At 38.5% G+C, this 19,781-nt stretch overlaps 1 protein-coding gene across 5 annotated transcripts in view; it reads left to right on the top strand.

The window, feature by feature from the left end:
• LOC137238062 (uncharacterized) overlaps positions 1 to 17,377 on the top strand; it is an 87,031-nt gene extending 69,654 nt beyond the window's left edge. For 2 of the 5 annotated variants that reach the window (XM_067762636.1, XM_067762632.1), the window contains 3 exons: positions 3,517 to 3,730; positions 3,797 to 3,845; positions 16,701 to 17,377. The gene's annotated coding sequence lies outside the window, so the exon portion shown is untranslated. Of the gene's footprint in view, positions 1 to 3,516; positions 3,731 to 3,796; positions 3,846 to 6,679; positions 6,698 to 16,700 lie in introns of those variants that run through there. The other 3 variants (XM_067762634.1, XM_067762633.1, XM_067762635.1) reach the window with 3 other exon arrangements.
• Positions 17,378 to 19,781: the final 2,404 nt, after the last annotated feature.

The following is a 19,781-nucleotide window of genomic DNA, read 5'->3' as shown; positions in this document are numbered from 1 at the left end:
CGTGCTATCAGAAATCGTAAGAGCAGATTTCAGTCAACTTGATATCGTATTGTAAATAGAAAAACTATTTTCCAAGATCAACAGTTGAAAGAAAAATTGCAAGTACATACATTTATAGGTTGAACTCATTAGAGCAAAACAAGTAAAGAAGGCTAAGTTCGGGTGTAACCGAACACTACATACTCAGCTGAGAGCTTTGGAGACAAAATAACGGAAAATCACCATGTAGGAAAATGAACCTAGGGTAACCCTGGAATGTGTTTATATGAAATTAGTATCAAATGGAAGGTATCAAATGAAAGGTGTTAATGGGTATTTTAAAAGGGAGTGGGCCTTAGTTCTATAGGTGGACGCATTTTGCAGATATTGCCATAAAGGTGGACCAGAGGCGATTCTATAAATCTATCGGTATCAAATTAACGGTATTAATGAGGATTTTAAAAGGGAGTGAACCTTAGTTGTATATGTGAAGGCGTGTTCGAGATATCGGACCAGGGTGACCCAGAACATCATCTGTCGGGTTCCGCTAATTTATTTATATATATAATACCACGAACAGTATTCCTGTCATGATTCCAAGGGCTTTGGATTTCGCCCTGCAGAACTTTTCCATTTTCTTCTACTTAATATGGTAGATGTCACACCCATTTTACAAAGTTTTTTCTAAAGTTGATTTTGTGTCAAAAACCAATCCAAGCACCATGTTTCATCCCTTTTTCGTATTTGGTATGTAACTATGGCATTTTTTTCATTTTTCGAAATTTTCGATATCGAAAAAGTGGGCGTGGTCACAGTCGGATTTCGGCCATTTTTAATACCAAGATGAAGTGAGTTCAGGTAAGTAGGTGAACTAAGTTTAGTAAAGACATATCGATTTTTGGTCAAGTTATCGTGTTAATGGCCGAGCGGAAGGAGAAGCGGTCGACTGTGTATAAAAACTGGGCGTGGCTTCAACCGATTTCTCCCATTTTTACAGAAATAAATTATCGTCATAGAAGCTATGCCTTTACCAAATTTCACAAGTATTGGTAAATTTTTGTTCGAATTGTGGCATTAAAAGTATTCTAGACAAATTAAATGAAAAAGGGCGGAGCCACGCCCATTTTGAAATTTTCTTTTATTTTTGTATTTTGTTGCACCATATCATTACTGGAGTTGAATATTTACATAATTTACTTATATAATGTAAAGATTTTCAATTTTTTGTTTAAATTTGACTTTTAAAATTATTTTTTTTTAAAGTGGGCGTATTCGTTATCCGATTTTGCTAATTTTTATTTAGCATACATACGGTAACAGGAGCAACGCTCCTGACAAATTTCATTATGATATCTTTAACGACTGCCAAATTACAGCTTGCACAAATTTTAAATTACCTTATTTTAAAAGTGGGCGTTGCCACGCCCATTGTCCAAGATTTTACTAATTTTCCATTCTGCGTCATAAAGTCAATCCACCTACTAAGTTTCATTTATCCGTCCTTGGTAATGAATTATCGCAGTTTTTCGGTTTTTCGAAATTTTCGATATCGAAAAAGTGGGCGTGGTTATAGTACGATTTCGTTCATTTTAAATAGCGATCTGTGATGAGTGCCTAGAACCGTACGACCCAAATTTCATCAAAATACCTCAAAATTTACTTAAGTTATCGTATTTACGGACGGACGGATGGACGGGCATGGCTAAAGGAATTTCTTTTTTCGGCCAGATCATTTTGATATCTATCTCGATTATTTTATGCCGTTACAGGGTACCGTTATGCGAACAAAATTAATATACTCTGTGAGCTCTGCTCAGCTGAGTATAAAAATCATAGTTAGCTGTGAAATAAATTTTCTCGGCGTGACGTCACGCTTTTAACAACATGTTTCATTGCTGACGCAGTGTTTAGCCTTTATTCCAATCGGAGTATTTTGCCCCGCTCTTACCTCCTACTAAATTTTTCATCTCAAAGATTTATTTGGCTCGAGTAAATAGTATCACTACCTGATATCTTTTGGTTGAAGTTTTCATTGTACACGTATAAAAAGCTGATTGTTTACAAGTGACGATTGGATGAAATGACGTGAATTCATTGTTCGTTTCTTAAAACATGTTTGTTCACATTTTACTCACAGTTTTTGTACTTTTTTTATACGGAATAAGAAGAGAAGGAGTAAAATGTAAGCAAAAAATCAGTCCGGGCGAGATCTGTAAATTCTGCGAAAATTCAACATACAGCACTTCTTGAAGTTTTATATAAAAATGAAGTACGTTGAGTCAGTGAGGTAAACTAACCTGGTTTTGCCAAAGCAGTCGCCAATTGGGCGCACCAAGCAAGGCCAAATCTTCCTCCAACTGTCTCTCCCAACTCACTGAAGGTTTTCCATTTCCTCTGTTTACGAACTATCGGAGCTTTTTCGTTTATCCGCATAACATGACCTAGCTAGCGAAGCTTTCTGTGTTTATTCGCTGTACTGTCGTCATATCTGCGAAAAGCTCATATAGCTCATATATATATAGCTCATCATTATACCTCTTTCAATACTCGTCGTGGACATCACGGATAAGACTATAAATCTTCCGGAGAACTTTTCTCTCGAATACTCCAAGAGCCATCTCATCTTCTCTCCACACCTTCCATGATTCCGAGCCATACATCAGGACAGGTATGGTAAGTGACTTGTAGAGCGAGAATTTTGTTCGTCGAGAGAGGACCTTACTTTTCAATTGCCTAAAGAAGCATTTGTTGGCAGGAGTTATTCTCCGTTTGATTTCTAGGCCGGCATTGTTTTTGCTTTTAATGCTGCTTCACAATATACGAAATCCTTCACAGTCTCGAATCTTCATAACTTGGCACATTCTGATTTTTTAGCCGTGATATTGCCATTCTCACTTCGCCATAGTTGGATGCCGGAGAGTGTTTTTCATCATCGGCGATCGGGGTATTGGGTTCGTCTTCCCCCACACTCTGTACGTCAGTTACCAGGTCACCATTATCGTTCCTACAGGAACCTGCACTGGTCTTGAAACCTTCTGTCATTAAAAGAGCATGAAATATGTTTGGTCAACCGAAAATAATAATATTAATATTTTTTCGCGATAAATATACGGGAAGATAGAGCCCACTGTTAAAAAAAATATACTCCGAAAATTTAATTTTTACTCCGATGTATTCGCTTTCTCAGGCAACAGTCTTAAATACTACGAACACTGTAATAAATCGAAAAATTTCAAAAGCGCTACGTCATCAAACTTTTTTTCAAATTCGATTACAAATACAACAATTCCGGAATGCGGGATCTTGGCTTATTTGTTTATGGGTTGAACTGGCCAGTCTATAGACTAAGCATATAATTGCGTTATCTAAACAATTATTTTATGTTACAAATATCATTACACTAAGTAAATTAAGGCGCTGTTGCTCTATGCGCTGCTGAGTTATTTAGTAGACACGGAGGTTTGAATTAATGCAGCTTACACCTTATTTTGTGACACCGTGGCGCAATTAACACCAGACTAGTACAATTTGTTTCAGCTGGCAACACTTCAACACACTTCCCTTATGACTGCTAAAAGCTTTGAAAGCGGAATTATATAACAGCTGTTGTGTTAACTGCAGCATTGTGGGTCCATAATGGAATCACCAGGTGAAGTAAATAAAAAAAGAGAGAAGATGTACGATATCTGAAACGGAAGGGATGTACTTTCAGAGGTCAGAAGAGGGTGCAATTTTTACCCGCTTTGAAAAAGTAGGAGTAGAAAAATAAGTACCTTGCTACAAAAGTCATTACAGAAACTATTTTTTTTTTTTTCAGCATATCAGTGCCATCGAACGCCAATGCAAAAGGGGATACACAGGTCCAGGTGAGCTTATATTACTTTTGGCATCGAATAAAAATAATAAACTTAAACTGTGATGAGCAGTAAAATTCAGTAATGCGTCTAAAGTTAACTGACCTCAACTTCACCCGTAATTGAAGCTTTCATCAAAAACGCGGACATAAAAGTAAGATATGTTAGCCATTATTTAGATGAACTGTGGTAACTTTGCGTACTTAAATGGGTTTCGTGTTTGATGAAACGTTTTACAGTCACACTTGGAAGTGAACGTAATACCTTTAAATGTGTTTCAATCCCAATCCCAAATCGATAGTTTTTTCCATCTGCTCTGTTGATTTTTCGTTGAGAGTCGGAAGTAAACATAGTATTAATAAAAATAGTATGCCCTTCTAATATATCCTGACTAACTTCCTGACTTTTATTTTATAATTCCGAAAATTAAAGTTAAATGTGGACTTTTAATTTTCAAGGACAGAACAAAAGTCCGACCCCTTAACTAAGGAACGGCTCATCCAAATGAAATAAATTTTTTACCAATCGATTCTCTTGAATATCTAAATTTAAAATCTGTAGAAACACTTTAAAGATTCATACTACACATTTTGCATCGAAAATCCATAACAAACTCTCATAGTACTGTAGTTATACTTTCCATACTTAGCTTGCAGCTCTTTATTCGCCATAAAATTTGATCCAATTATGATATTGCCTTGACATTGAATACACCTCTTTCTCTTGAAATAAGAAGGGTTTTCTACGAAATACAAATTTGTTTCATTTCAATGAGCCGTTCCACAGAAGATGCCCCAAAAGCTCTTGATAGTTTAATTCATGCTGTATTACTAATGTTACCAAGTTATTATTTACTAAAATGTGACAGGGGATAGATACATAGCCTCGCGGCAAACGCCGTGGAAACAGAATATGCGGATCCGATCGAGCCGGATTCATATATTCTAAATTATAATCCATAACTGTAGCATTCCTGTTATTTTAGTGGTCTAATTGACAGCGGGTTACAATTTTTGTAACTACATTTAGAAATCCATTATTCAAGTGAAGTTTTTTCATAAATAAGGTATAATATGACAGTTTTGGTGTTCTTGATGCAGCAATGACAAAAATATTTCTCGAAAGTCTTCAGTAGCGCTGCACAGGCGAAAATTCTTGTTGGATGTGACGTGAATACAAATAGTTTGTTTTAACAAGGACCTGTTTCAATTTTTTTTGGAACAAATTTAACATACATATATAATGGAAACATCAACATTATGAACGTAATAGTGTAGCACGACCTTACTTATGGACGCCAACACAAAACGTACCCAAATGGTGAATCTCTGTAATTAAATTCAGTAAAGGTCCATCGATATTCGCCTACTTGTTAATGTGAAAAAAGTACTAAAATTGCCTTAATTTATCCCTGAAAAATGCAAAAAAAAACTCAATTTTCCGGGGACAACATTTTGAGATAGCCGAATGACAGAACAAAGAAGAATTTAGAGCTAGACAATTGACGGCTTACTTCACCTGGTTATTCCACCAAGTTGTGGGTCCACAAACAAGTTTGTTCGCAAATTTTCATGGATTTAGCTCAAAAAATAAATGAGGTAAAAACAAACTAAACAATGGTTGTGTAGTTGTGCGCTTAATAGATATGCTGTAAATTTTCAGGTGTAAAAAGTGTATTTATAGGTTCAACTGGCCGGTTTGTAAGGACCTCACATAAGCTGAATGTCTTCAATGTGTTACCAGAAGTTTATTCGATGACCAACCTGAAAAATCTCGTCAAGAACAATGACCTACAAAATAACTACGTAATATTAGCATATACTAGACATTTTTTAGAGTTCACCTCACTAGCTGTTTCTTGACCTGAAAATTTGATTTGTCATAATTTTTGGCCGCTTGCAGCGCTTCGCTTGGTATCACAACCTTCCTGTTTGGTTGATTGTGTACAACTTTTATCTTCCCTCTAAGATCATCTGTCTTTTCGTTACAATATTATGCCTATATGACCGATGGCCTAAAATTATTTTAACTTCACTCCGTTCCAGTTCTTACCAGTGCTTATTTGCACTTTAATTACGATATCCTATTTACAGGATCGGCACGGTATACCATACACCATTCCGGTTCCATTATTTCCGCTGCCCAGGTGTAAAATGTATCGAATCTTCTGGCCTTTTTGCGCACTTTCCCTACCAGTCCATCCTAATTGGAGTTCGAAGATCTTAACCGAAGCACAGGCTTACATACTTTTTAGAGCATTGCAATATAAAACTTTGTCTTTAAAACATATTTTATGAGTACTAACCCCCCTATTGCGAGTGTCGATTGCAGTAGATAGTCGACCGCTGAGCGATAATCGATTATCTTTATAATGTATACAAATTATGTTATATACATGGAAAAGTTGAAAAAATAGCAAAATCTGTCTTGTATAAAATAGCTGTTTATAATGGTCCAAAGATTTGGCGATTAATTTGTATAGTAATAATATTACATGCAAAAAATGAAATCAACAAATTGTCGATTCTATTCCGATCGACACTCGCAATAGGGGGGTAAATCTTTCAAATATCTCTTGGGCGGACAAAAGTTGGCTGACGCTGAGTATCACTAGTTGCGCCAATAACACCAAGCTCGTGTCTGACACACAAATATCGTTCGATTCCATCGCGCATGTAACGCTACACACTCACTGCTAAGCAGCGTAAAAAATTCGCTTGTTGTTATTGTGCTAACTCACTGAGTTGACAGTGGTCTTGGCGTATGGTGTCAACACCACAAAAATGCTTCAAACCTATTAAAACGATGTTTGGCAATTGTTTCTTTCAATGCTAATTTTTTTACAGATTTTCCACTTTATGCGACAATACGCTTACGCCGCAATGGTGTTTCCTGCGATAAATGTATGAGAGGAAGTGTATACATGTATGTGATTGGGTATGTGCGTTCAGGCTATGAAATCCCAATTAACATTTTTTGAAATTTAACTTTAAATATAATAACAATTTACATATATAAATATTCATAAATACTAAGTGCGTTATTTTATACATTACCGTCAGTTTCTTCAAAAAAAAGGCCTCTCGAAGTTGTTTTAAACAAAGCCTATAATAAACAAATTTTTGCCAAAGCAAAAGCAATCGAAGTAAAATAAGAAACCAACATCAACTGAAGGTTAAGCTAAGAGGGCGTACCTGAGAATTTCCCACACTTGCACTCGGAGACATTAGTCCATTGTGAGTACACTCAGTGAGTTCCGGGGGCGGCACAATCGTGCAACCAGATTCCTTCCTAGTAGTCCTCAACAAATCATTTGCTTTCTCTGTTGAACCTAAGCAGGAGTGAACGATCCTCTCCCCCATCCTCTGCGATAGAGATATACGCCGCCGATTTTTGTCATTTTTCGTACGCCGCCGCCGAATGTCAAAAATATCGTCGCGGTGGCGGGGTCGGCGGCGTCCGGCGCGTTACTATATTTTACACTCGTTTAAGACTGTATAGGCCATTTATTGTTCATGTCGAAAATTGGTCGAATATGGTCGAAAGTGGTATCAGTGGATGAGCATCACTGCCAGTTATAAGAAACTAATTGCGAAATTTAACTCCTTCTAACTGTTCAAAGTTATTTTAAAAAACGGCGGCTTTCGATGTCACGTAAACACGGACATCGCACAACCCAATTCACCAAGTTATTAAAACAAAACACTAAAAGAAAAGTTATATAATAAGAGTTTAAATGCACACTTTGCATATTTTTTTCAAAAAATTAATAATGAACAATGAACTGAAATAAAATGACCCAAGGCAACAAGTTTTCAAATTGTCCTCAAGTTATTACAAAAGCCTAAAACAGGTGCCAATTTTTTTATTTATTTTATATTGCGATTGGCTGAAAGAATAAGCAAAATCAGTGAAGCAAAATCCTTTAGTAGGTTTAAGGGCATACAAACTCCTTTGAAATTATTCTTACCTCATACTTAAGATGAGCATATATGTATGTACGTATGAGAGAGGTTTGAAAAATCACTTGGGCTTACATTCAAACATCTGTTGTGTATTTACGAAACTATACAATAGCGTCTGAAATCTAAATTTTGATTATCACACTTCATCCTTCAACACCCAAGTCTCCCGGTTTGACATTTCCTAAAGTTGGCGGCCCTATTCAAAGCTAGTCCCTTGGAGTTAATCACATTGATTATAGCCTATCAACCAAGTTTCACCTACACGTTATGGCTCCATTTACAAACGTGAATAAGAAAGCACATATATTTACCAGGTGAGGATTTGTCTTTCGCAAGAACACTCAAAGTGGTGGAGCAAAAGCTTTCCCAAGGCAGTCGAACTAATGACCGTGTGTACTACTACCCTAATGAAGTGGAGAGTCAAACTAGTCTGAAAACTGAAACTACGCGGTAATCCATAATAAGCTCTTATATTATAAGGCCGGAAAACAGCAGTTAACATCTTTCAACTTAAAATCGGTCGACTTTCATTCTAAAATATTGTTTTGATTTAACGAAGACTATTGAAATCGATGTTGTGAATACAAACGTCTGCGAAATTTGGTCTGCATTTTAAAATATTTATCCAAGGTCCTTGTAAAATTTCAATTATGTAGATGCGACGAGGATTATACCATTTTCACCCATGAGTTACGCAATGACATCCACTTAGACTGCTTATGATTTCAAGGGCGGCATCCTTGGCCGAATAGTCACTCGCCAACGTTTCAAGGTGTTTTTCCGGTGTAGCTCGGCAGCATAGCGCTACAAAAACATCCGTTAGAAAGTCTTCCTGGCTACACTTAGAGCTTCAAGGAAAGTGACGTCGACGAAAGTATGAGTTCGAAGTCCCAGTCCTATAGCTTCTGTGCTGGCATACGGTGTGAAAGTCAGGAGGCGTGAGAGCGACTGGTGGTTGGGATTGCTGCTGTTCGCATATCGGAAATTGTAGCTCTTAAAAACAGCCAAAAAAAAAATGGAGGCGCCCTGTGCTACGAGAGTCATGAGTATTAATAGACCGTTAATAGCAACCATAAGTCGCCTTTATGCGTAACCGCCAAGGAGCCACAAATAATTTATATAGAGTTCGCGACGATTATTAGGAGTTAACCCCAGGTGAAACTAAGCGTGACTATTTTATGTATCTCTATTTCTTTTCATCAGATGCAGAAGTACCAATTTCAAAGACTGGGGTTAGGTTCGAAGCCTCTCTGGAATAAGTAAACGAGGGACAATCCCGCCGCAAGGAGCTACTCCTCAAAATTTTTGAACGACCTGCGAGATTTTGTGGCAAAAACCGCGGATCTTTCCGAAATCACCAGAGCTTTGATTTCCTTAAATACATATAAACAAAACCTTTCCTAAATATATTTTTTTTAAATAAAAAATTAAGCTCTTTAAAGTAAGAACGCCGGCGTACGCCGGCGCGCCACCCACGCCCCCGCCGCCGCCGATAAAATGATCGGCATAAACCTCTACTCTGCGAGACTGTCGAAAAACCGTGCACCAAAAAATGTGAGAAGTATTGTTCGATTTACTGGACATCGGCAGAGAAAGTGATAAACTGACTCCTCTTCCTTCTCATGCTGACTACTTCTGCAGTTGGAGCTAGTTGGTATGCGCCACTTTTGGAGCATTTGTGCAATAGCGGAATGGCCTTTGATGGCACCCGTAAGTATACTCACTGCAGATTTGTTTAGCTTGAAAAAAAGCTAGCTGTTTTTATCCAAAAGTGGTCATAAGGTCCTTGAGATATCGCAATCATCCTCGCTGTTATACAGCTAGTCCGTTGCCCTTATCTCATATTTCTCCAGTTTCCTCAGGAAATATCACAGCGGTGGACGTGCTGAATAAAGGCAAGTTCATTCCATATTCGGTTCCCCTCTCCATATTGAGACGTCTGTGTAGATTGTAATGCGCATACCACTGTCTAGACCCTACTCCCATTCCTCCCATGGACGGTGGACGTGCGCTGCTATTTGCCCCTGACATACTTAGGCATGCTAGTCTTCCCTATGTTGATTATTCTTCTCGTTTCAAAAGAGAGAGATCTATCGTTGTGCCGTTTAGCCTCAGTATGTTAAGGAAGGGGATTTTTGTTAGATTTACCCCCCACCCTTTTTTCCCTGCCTTTTGTAAAATGCTTCACAATACAGTATCCATGCTAATGGTTGGCAGGAAATTACCTGTGATCAGAATCACTAATTCGTCGGCGCATGCAACAACCCTCATTCCTTCTGCCCTACAGATTTCTAAACTTTCATAAATTATCAATATTTTATTTACTGAGTTGGCTTCTCAAGCTGGCCGCTTGAAAGCAATTCAATGTTTTCGCGATGACGCTGACTACCGTGTAAAGGTATTTGTGCTAAGCTACGTCCATCTTCCAAAAATTCACGTTATCCCTTAAATGCAATGCGATATGTATCTACATTGTTTCTAAAATGAAAAGGATAGACTAGTTGGCATATAGTCTTTGGCTTTCGAGCGGTTATATTTCCCTACATTAGGAATGAACACCATTAGTACCCCTTTCCAGACTCCACATCGACCGAATGTATTATAAGTTTCAAAACAACTTTCACCAAGCGAAAAAAATACCATAAAAAAATAATTTTTTTATGCCTAGTTAATTGAGCTCCATCTCCCATCTCTAAATATAATAAAATTGTAACATGTCGGTCTCTGTACATTGATAATTATTATTTTAGTTTGTTGGGTTACTACTGATGTTCGTACATTGTGGGCACAGCAAAATCGATAGGCAAATCTAGCACAAAAAAAAACAAAACCGGCGTCCTTTTAGCATATAGCCTTAAAGTCGGAAGCAAAGTGCGGTAACGGGTTAGAATAAAAATCCAGATGAAGTGCTTTCAGTTGTGACCAGGCAGCATAATGGGGCTTTAATTTAAAATCCACTTTAAATCTATTCGGCTGAGGCAGCACTTTAACAAGCTTTCGTGCTGACTGGAAGTAAGTATTTCAAGAACCAGAACAAGAATTAAAATTAATAATAAAACAAGTAAGGACGGGACTGTCTTCACCTGTGCCGAAGACTTCATACCTTTCATGAATGGAGCTGAACAATAATCTTATCCCGTTCGTAATCTCCAAATAATCGGATTTGCAAGATAAATATAAAATAAAAAATGGCAAAAAACGCCCTTATCTGAACGATCGGTTGTATTGGATATATATTATATATAGCTCCGATCGAAACGATTTTTGCAGGAATAGTTCTATGTTATATTAGAATACATATCACCAAGTTTCACGTTTTTATATTGGAAACTAAGGGAGAAATGGCCAAAAATCTTTCTATCTGAACGATCGGTTGTATGGAATAGGTATATACTATATACATATAGCTCCGATCAAAGTGATTTTTTCAGGAAATCTTCTATGATATATTAAAATATATATCACCTTGTGGGCAGCCTCTTGTGGCCGCAATTGATTCAGTTGTCCCTCCCTTTTTCTACTCTTTAATATTGACAGCACCCATCGTATTATTATAGAGCTTATGTCCTTGTCAATCATAGCTTGTTCGATTGCGTGATGTGTTGCGTTATCGAAAGCCCCTGATATTTCAATGAAAGTGCAGAGGGCTCAATTTTTTGACTCTAAAGCCTTTTCGATTTTTACCGTGAGACTACGAATAGTCGTCTCCGTGGATTTCCCTGACTGATAGGCGAACTGATTCCTACACCGAGGGAGTTTATTCAGATTGGCCTCTCTTATATACTGATCTAAGATTTTCTACATACCTTTTAGGAGAAACGAGCTCAGGCTTATTGGTCGATACGACGAGGGCAGTTGCTCATGTTTCCTTGGCTTTGGTAAGAATACTACCTTGACCTCTGCCCACCTGCTCGGGATATGGCCGAGTAGTAGTGATGCCTTATACAAATTGGAAAGGACTGGGGCTATATGCTTTATCCCTTGCTGTAACAGACAAGGGTAAACCCTATCCGGTCCTGGTGACTTGAATGGGCTGAAATTAGACAGAGCCCATTGCACTCGTGAGCCTTGTTGCTAGGCTTTTTTCAGTACCACTGATCGTTGGCAAATCTGCCATTATAGGTGGTGATTGATAGCCTGCTGTGCAGACAGGAAAGTGTGTTTCGAGTAATAGTTTGCTCGCCTCTTCCGGCCGCGTGGTGTAGCTCCCATCTGTTTTTTTCAACGCGCCAATTACATTTCTGTAATCTCTAGAAAAGGCTTTTTGTAATCGAACCGCTGCTGGAAGATCATTAGTCTTTTCACAGTGTTCTCTCCAGGTAGCCCTTTTAGATTTCCTAAGTTCTTTATTGTAAGATGTTAGAGCGACTTTGTATGAATCCCAGTCGCCCGCAGCTCTCGCTTTATTTAACAGCTTCCCAGCCTGGCATCTTATCTGCCCAAGCTTTTTGTTCCACCAAGGCACATTACGTTGTGTATGTATCTTTCCTTGGACGCAACTCTCATTGAAAGCTGTTTTAATGTCTGAGTGGAGCTGTTCAGCTTCCTTCTCAAGCTCCTGCAAGGTGGTTATAGGTCGCTGTAAGCTGTTACCAGCTTCCTCAATAATAAAACGGAAAAGCTCCCAGTTCGTTTTCCTGGGATTTCTAAAAGCTGGCATGTGTTCCGGAAAGTGACCAATGTCGAAAACAATGTGTTTGTGGTCCGACATGGATTCCTCTCCTGAATCATGCCATTTAGTGATGGTGCTGGCCATATTATGGCTGCACAGAGTAAGATCTAAAACTTCCCCTCTAATAGCATTTACAAAGGTGGGTTCATTGCCCCAATTGATAGTGCTTATGTTATTACTACTGATAAACTCAGGGAGATACTCACACCTGTTTTTGATGTTCATACTACCCCATGTTGTATGATGGGAATTTGCGTCACAGCAGAGGATCCAGTTATGCTGCTGCTGCCAGTATTTGATGGCGGCCACCGTGGTGTGATGGTAGCGTGCTCCGCATACCACACCGTATGCCCTGGGTTCACACCCCGGGCAAAGCAACATCAAAATTTTAGAAATAAGGTTTTTAAATTAGAAGAAAATTTTTCTAAGCGGGGTCGCCCCTCGGCAGTGTTTGGAAAGCGCTCCGGGTGTATTTCTGCCATGAAAAGCTCTCAGTGAAAACTCATCTGCCTTGCAGATGCCATTCGGAGTCGGCATAAAACATGTAGGTCCCGTCCGGCCAATTTGTAGGGAAAATCAAGAGGAGCAAGACGCAAATTGGAAGAGAAGCTCGGCCTTAGATCTCTTCGGAGGTTATCGCGCCTTACATTTTTTTTTTTATTGTTTGGGTTGTTGGGCCCGTTTCTTCCTCTCCCGAAAAGTAGGAAGAGGCCAAGATTGCCTCTTGTTCGCCTCTTGGGGTTGGCTGCCTTGGCATGGTGAAGATTCACCTGAAGGCATTTCAGACGTCTTTGCTTTTGGGCTTTGATAGGGAGGGTAGACACTATTTATGGTCTTTACGGCCACGTGTAGCCACCTTCCTTGCCCTGTTGTTAAGCGAATTTACGGCTTCTTCAGCCGTTCGTCTTCGTCCTTTTTTGTTCCCTTTCCTGACATTGGGGCTCCCACGAGGTGGTTGCCTTATTTCCGTGTTTTGGGGGACAGGCGGACTTTCGCTGCCTCGTTTGGCCTCTGTGGGCCAACGCTAGACCCAGAAGGCCTGCGCTCTTCGTGAGAAGGTTTTTGGGGTGTGTCTGATTGACTCGGCAAATCCTGCTCTTCAGTAGGTAAATGCATACCAAATACCTTCTGGTTCTTCGAACATCACGGTTTGTCATCGTCAACCGTATCATCCCCCTCACCCTTATTGTCACTGCCGCTGGTATTTATATTTACCAGGGGCAGGAATAGCTTGGTTTTGGGCCTTAACTTGACCCTGTCAATCCCACAGGACATCAAGTAGTTGCGTTGCTTTAATAGCTCCGCAGACAACGGATAGACGGCTATAGTGACTTCCGCCACCATCGACTTTCGAACTCGGTTTAGGTTTCTCCAGTTCCTGGTATTCAAGCCAACATTTTGGGCCTCAGCTAACCTCAAGATGTCGTCGTTTTAGGGGCATTCCTCTTCCTTAAAGTACCCCACGAGAATGATGCGACGTGGTATATCCGCATCAGATACCGCCTTCAGCTTGGCACCTTGCCATGGAGTGAGCTTTGGTGCGATAGCCCTTAGCCACTCCGCGGTGGTTGTATTCCTGCAGGTGATAGAAAGCCAGCCTGGACGAGGTGTGCCACCGCTAAAGGTGGGCTTTATAGCACCATATTTTTGGCTCATCACCTGTCCAAGTATGGCCTTGTGTATGGCCTTCAGTTCCCCTGAAGACCAGACCGTGGTTGGATAGTCGGGAGGTATAATGCCCAGCCTTACCCCACTCAGGACATCCCTGAAAGTTGCCGACTGCTTGGCTGTTGCATTACGATGGGGATGCATGGTTGCCTCTACATTTGATTCACAGCTTTCCACAGGTTTTGACAATATTTTTGTATTGCCGGCTGTGGGCAGCGACATCTTTTTGGGTTCTTTCTCTGGTGGAGTCGAGCTAACTGAGCGGCCTCTCTTGGCTGACCCCTCACCACGGACCGATCCCAAGGGTTCTTTGGCAAGTCCCCCGGCTTCTAATCCCCCTGGCCAATAATCGCTTGAGACATTTTCGAGCGGCACCAGTTAGCCGATCGCGCTCTGCATTCCGGCCAGGCTGATCGCCTTTCGCTGGAGAGGCAAGGAGCCTCCCTTCATCCTCCGGCAAGACTGTGGATTGTGACTCTACCCGATTTGCATCCTGCAGAGTCCCCACATCTGCCATCTCCACGTCATGCAGGGGACTATTCGGCCCCGGCAAGTCTGTGGCGACAGCTGATTGGCTTGCACCGAAAGGTCGCAATCGACCTGATCTATTGGGAGCTGTTCAGTTCCATTTTGGATGTTTTTTATATTATTTTTATCCATAAAAATACCCACGAGTATGAGGGAAGATAGGTCAGCTGGGACATAGCCCTCAGTATCCCAGCAAGACTAATTACAACCAGATGGCGTCAGGTATTTGGAAGCCACCATTATAAGACACACTAACGTAGTGCCATTCATCCCATGAGCACGGTTCGGATGACACTCGAAATTACGGGTTTTATCGAGTTGTCCTCTCTAGATCCGCCATATTTGTTAGCAAAGCTGGGGCACCTTATTCAGGGTGTGACTCTTCGTCACGTATGGCCGGTCTTGAGCTAGAAATAGCATCTGTTTATAGGAAAACTTGTCCCAAGGGAGTTCGGACGGGAGATGGGAGAAGAACGGAAATCTGGTTGAAGGGAGGAGAAACGGGTCGCCGCTCGCATTCTCCGCCGAAGCGTTACCAGGTTTAACCGCGAGGATGCTTCACCCCAATGTGGGGGGAGGCTGTAAGCACCTACGAGTCGACGTTTTGAGATGACGCCGATGTGTGCAAGGCGAAACATCCCCATCAAAGACACCCGTCGAATAAAAAAGTCCAATATTCAGTATTGCAATATGGTCTTTATTAAGATTGCTTTGGGAGTACTTCACAATAATACTTAACAACCAATAGTGTGCTTAAATAAAAACTGATTACTGATTACTCAGCTTGCGCTGCTTTTATACCCTCTGTTGCCTCGTCCACATATTTCTCCTAAGGTCTAGACGTTTCACCTTCTAGAACTATTGTATCTGCTTGGTAATTGAGCTATGTGCGTGTGTATGTGTGAGTTCCAACTTCGGCTGATGACCACATATGTGTGTGTGAGATATCTCTTCACTTGGAGCTGCTGGTTATGTGTGTGCATGTACATAAGTTTGGCTGCTTGTTGTATTTGTGTTGTGATTATTTACTAACAGCATAGTGATGCTAATATTCGCCACAATATTTTGCTTACGTGTCGCGAATAAAAATCTGGCTTAGAAATACAATGGAAAAGTCTATAGCACGAGCATTCGATGGAAAATCGTTAATTTTTGCCGATTTTTGAATTGCTCCCCTAATTAGTTTTCAATGCCAATATATTTGAATATATCGCACCTCAAAGTTCCAAAGAAGAAGAATTTAAAATTAGTATCAGCTTGAGAACAAAAATTTGAAAAATAAAATTAAAATTAAAAATTGGTATAGAAAAAAAAGAAAAAACAATTGAAAAATAAAATAATTCTCAAAAATTGCTCAACAAAAATGTGTGTATCTTCATGTTGATAATCTGAAGAAACTATACTAAGCCTGTACCTGGTTGATAATGTGAGTATAAGTAAACTGTAGTAAATTTTCAAGTAAAAACATTGCCTTAAATAACCACGGCATAAAATTTCTTCATAAAATACAATGTGGAGGGAATGGTTCACAAGTTTTTCGCCAACTCCAAACGATATTTGATAAGGCAGATGAAGTTTCAGTGAGAATCTTTCTATGGCAGAAAAATACTGGAAATCACTGCCGGTGGCCGAACCCGCTTAGAAAAAGTTTTCTAATTTTGATTTTATTTTGATGAGAACAAATCGAAGGTTGAGTATTATAGATAAGTTGTATCCCGGCTGCTAGTTTGAAAACGCACTATTTTAAAGTATTTTTCGAAAACACCCTATTTCAAAACTCGCTCAAATAATGCCTCATCTCCAATTTTTTCAGCTAATATCAAAACTTTTTGAATTTAAGCTCAGGTAGGGCAATTTTTAAACAAAATTTTAATATAGGATGTAAAGTAAAATTTTCTAAGATAGGGCGAAATGTCAGCCGTTATAGAGTGACATTCTACTCAGCACTCGAAACAGAAATTTAATTAAAAATCTCTTTGCTTTATAAGCTAATATTAGTATCCATTTATGTACATATATATTTTGTCATTTCAGTAATTTCATTTCCTCATCGACCGCAGCATAAAAATCCTGATTATGTGTTAAAAGTATAATTAAGGAGCAAAGATTGTTAACAAAACGAAAGTCGAACGTGAGTAGAATGAAGCAAATGAGCTGCAGCTACACTAGTGGCCAAAACGACACATCAAAACGTTCCACAGAAAAGAGCAAAGAGCATTGATAAGTAAACCAAAAGAAGCCACAACAAAGGCAATGGAGAGCTACAACAATTTTAAAAACTATTAACATTATGACGGTGCAACAAAAAATATATAAAGAGTATAAAAAGCAAGCAGTGTTCTGTCGCAGTTTAAAACTACATTTAATGCAGGCATCAGCGACAACAGCAACAAAAGTACCTTACAACTCCAGCAAATATAACGCCATCACAAAGCGGCCAATATGAATATGACAACAAAGCAAACCAGTTTGCGAGAACGGACAGAATTGTAATACATTTATAGCAACATTTGCTTTGCAGCTTTTATAGATGAAACAAACGCACAAAGTATTCGTGTGCATATTATTAAGTGCAAGTGCACTTACTCACCTCAATAATATATGTATATTGTAATCATGTTAAGTACGCTCATAGTGTAAAATTATAGTAAATATTTATGTTAGTATGTAAATGAAAGTAACTTTAATAAATATTGTGTATTTCAGCAACACTTTTATTTGAAGTGCATGATATTGTTAGTATAAAGTAGCGTTTAATTACAACACTATTAAGTATGAATATAAGTCTTTAATGAAAATTTCAGCGTAACATTTGCAGTGAAAAACATATTAAAAGAAATAGCATAAATAATGAAAATTTTAGCGTAACATTTGCAGTGAAAAACATATTAAAAGAAATAGCATAAACCGCCGCATCATACATTTTTTGTGTTTACTCAAATAATAAAATTAAAGAAAAAAAAAACTTTTTTAAAAATAAGATTTTATTATTGGTTAATAAAATTAACTAAAAAGTAAACAATAAATTGACTGTAAAGAAACATAACACTTTGTAAGTTCATTGTAATCTTTAACGATAATTAGGCTTCTTCGTCTGCGACAAAAAAATTCCATATTGTACATATTAATATATTTTTACACCTAAATTATTAAACTGTACAGTTTATATCACAGTTCTAATTGTTCTAATAAAAAACGTGTTGAATTTTGATGGTATAATTAAGAACATTTAGGATCTCCTTTTCTTGCTATCGCAATGTAACACGTTTTTATTTGAACAATTAGGACTGTGATATAAACTGTAAGATTTAATAATTTAGGTGTAAAGTTTTAATGTCAAAAATATATAATCATGTACAATATGAAAATTTTTGTTTTCGCAGACGGAGAATTAGGTTTCTCTTCGTTAAAGGTTACAATGAATTTATAAAGTGTTAAATTTTTTTTTACAGTCAATTTATTTTTTTACTTTTTAGTTAATTTTATTAACCAATAATAAAAGCTAATTTTTAAAAAAGTTTTTTTTTTCTTTAATTTTATTTTTATACTCAGTTGAGCAGAGCTCACAGAGTATATTAAGTTTGATTGGATAACGGTTGGTTGTACATATATAAAGGAATCGAGATAGATATAGACTTCCATATATCAAAATAATCAGGATCGAAAAAAAATTTGATTGAGCCATGTCCGTCCGTCCGTCCGTCCGTCCGTCCGTCCGTCCGTCCGTCCGTCCGTCCGTCCGTCCGTTAACACGATAACTTGAGTAAATTTTGAGGTATCTTGATGAAATTTGGTATGTAGGTTCCTGAGCACTCATCTCAGATCGCTATTTAAAATGAACGATATCGGACTATAACCACGCCCACTTTTTCGATATCGAAAATTTCGAAAAACCGAAAAAGTGCGATAACTCATTACAAAAGAAAGATAAAGCGACGAAACTTGGTAGATGGGTTGACGTTATGACGCAGAATAGAAAATTAGTAAGATTTTGGACAATGGGCGTGGCACCGCCCACTTTTACAAGAAGGTAATTTAAAAGTTTTGCAAGCTGTAATTTGGCAGTCGTTGAAGATATCATGATGAAATTTGGCAGGAACGTTACTACTATTACTCTATATGTGCTAAATAAAAATTTGCAAAATTGGATGAAGAACACGCCCACTTTTTAAAAAAAAAATTTTTTAAATTCAAATTTTAACAAAAAATTTAATATCTTTACTGTATATAAGTAAATTAAGTCAAAATTCAACTCCAGTAATGATATGATGCAACAAAATACAAAAATAACAGAAAATTTCAAAATAGGCGTGGCTCCGCCCATTTTCATTTAGTTTGTCTAGAATACTTTTATTGCCATAAGTCGAACAAAAATTTACCCATCCTTCTCAAATTTGGTAGGAGCATAGACTCTATGACGGTAACTGTTCTCTGTGGAAATGGGCGAAATCGGTGGAAGCCACGCCCAGTTTTTATACACAGTCCACCGTCTGTCCTTCCGCTCGGCCATTAACACAATAACTTGAGCAAAATCCGATATATCTTTACTAAACTTAGCCTACGTACTTACCTGAGCTCACTTTTTCTTGGTATAAAAAATGGGCGAAATCTGACCATAACCACGCCCACTTTATCGATATCGAAAATTACAAAAAATAAAAAAATGCCATAATTCTATACCAAATACGAAAAAAGGGATGAAACATTGTAACTGGATTGGTTTATTGACGCAAAATATAACTTTGGAAAAAACTTTGTAAAATGGGTGTGACACCTACCATATTAAGTAGAAGGAAATGAAAAAGTTCTACAAGGCGAAATCAACAGCCCTTGGAATCTTGGCAGGAATACTGTTAGTGGTATTGCATATATAAATAAATTAGCAGTACCCGACAGATGATTTTCTGGATCACCTGGTCCACAGTTTGGTCGATATCGCGAGAACGCCTTCACATATACATCTAAGGGCCACTCGCTTTTAAAACCCTCATTAATACCTTTAATTTGATATCCATATCGTACAAAAACATACCAGAGTCACCCCTGTCCCACCCTAATGGCGATATCTCGAAAAGGCGTCCACCTATAGACCTAACGCCCCCTCCCTCTTAAAAT

Source organism: Eurosta solidaginis, chromosome 1 (genome assembly GCF_040869045.1).
Source record: "Eurosta solidaginis isolate ZX-2024a chromosome 1, ASM4086904v1, whole genome shotgun sequence".
NCBI lineage: Eukaryota > Metazoa > Arthropoda > Insecta > Diptera > Tephritidae > Eurosta > Eurosta solidaginis.
This window is presented reverse-complemented; position numbering and strand designations above follow the sequence as displayed.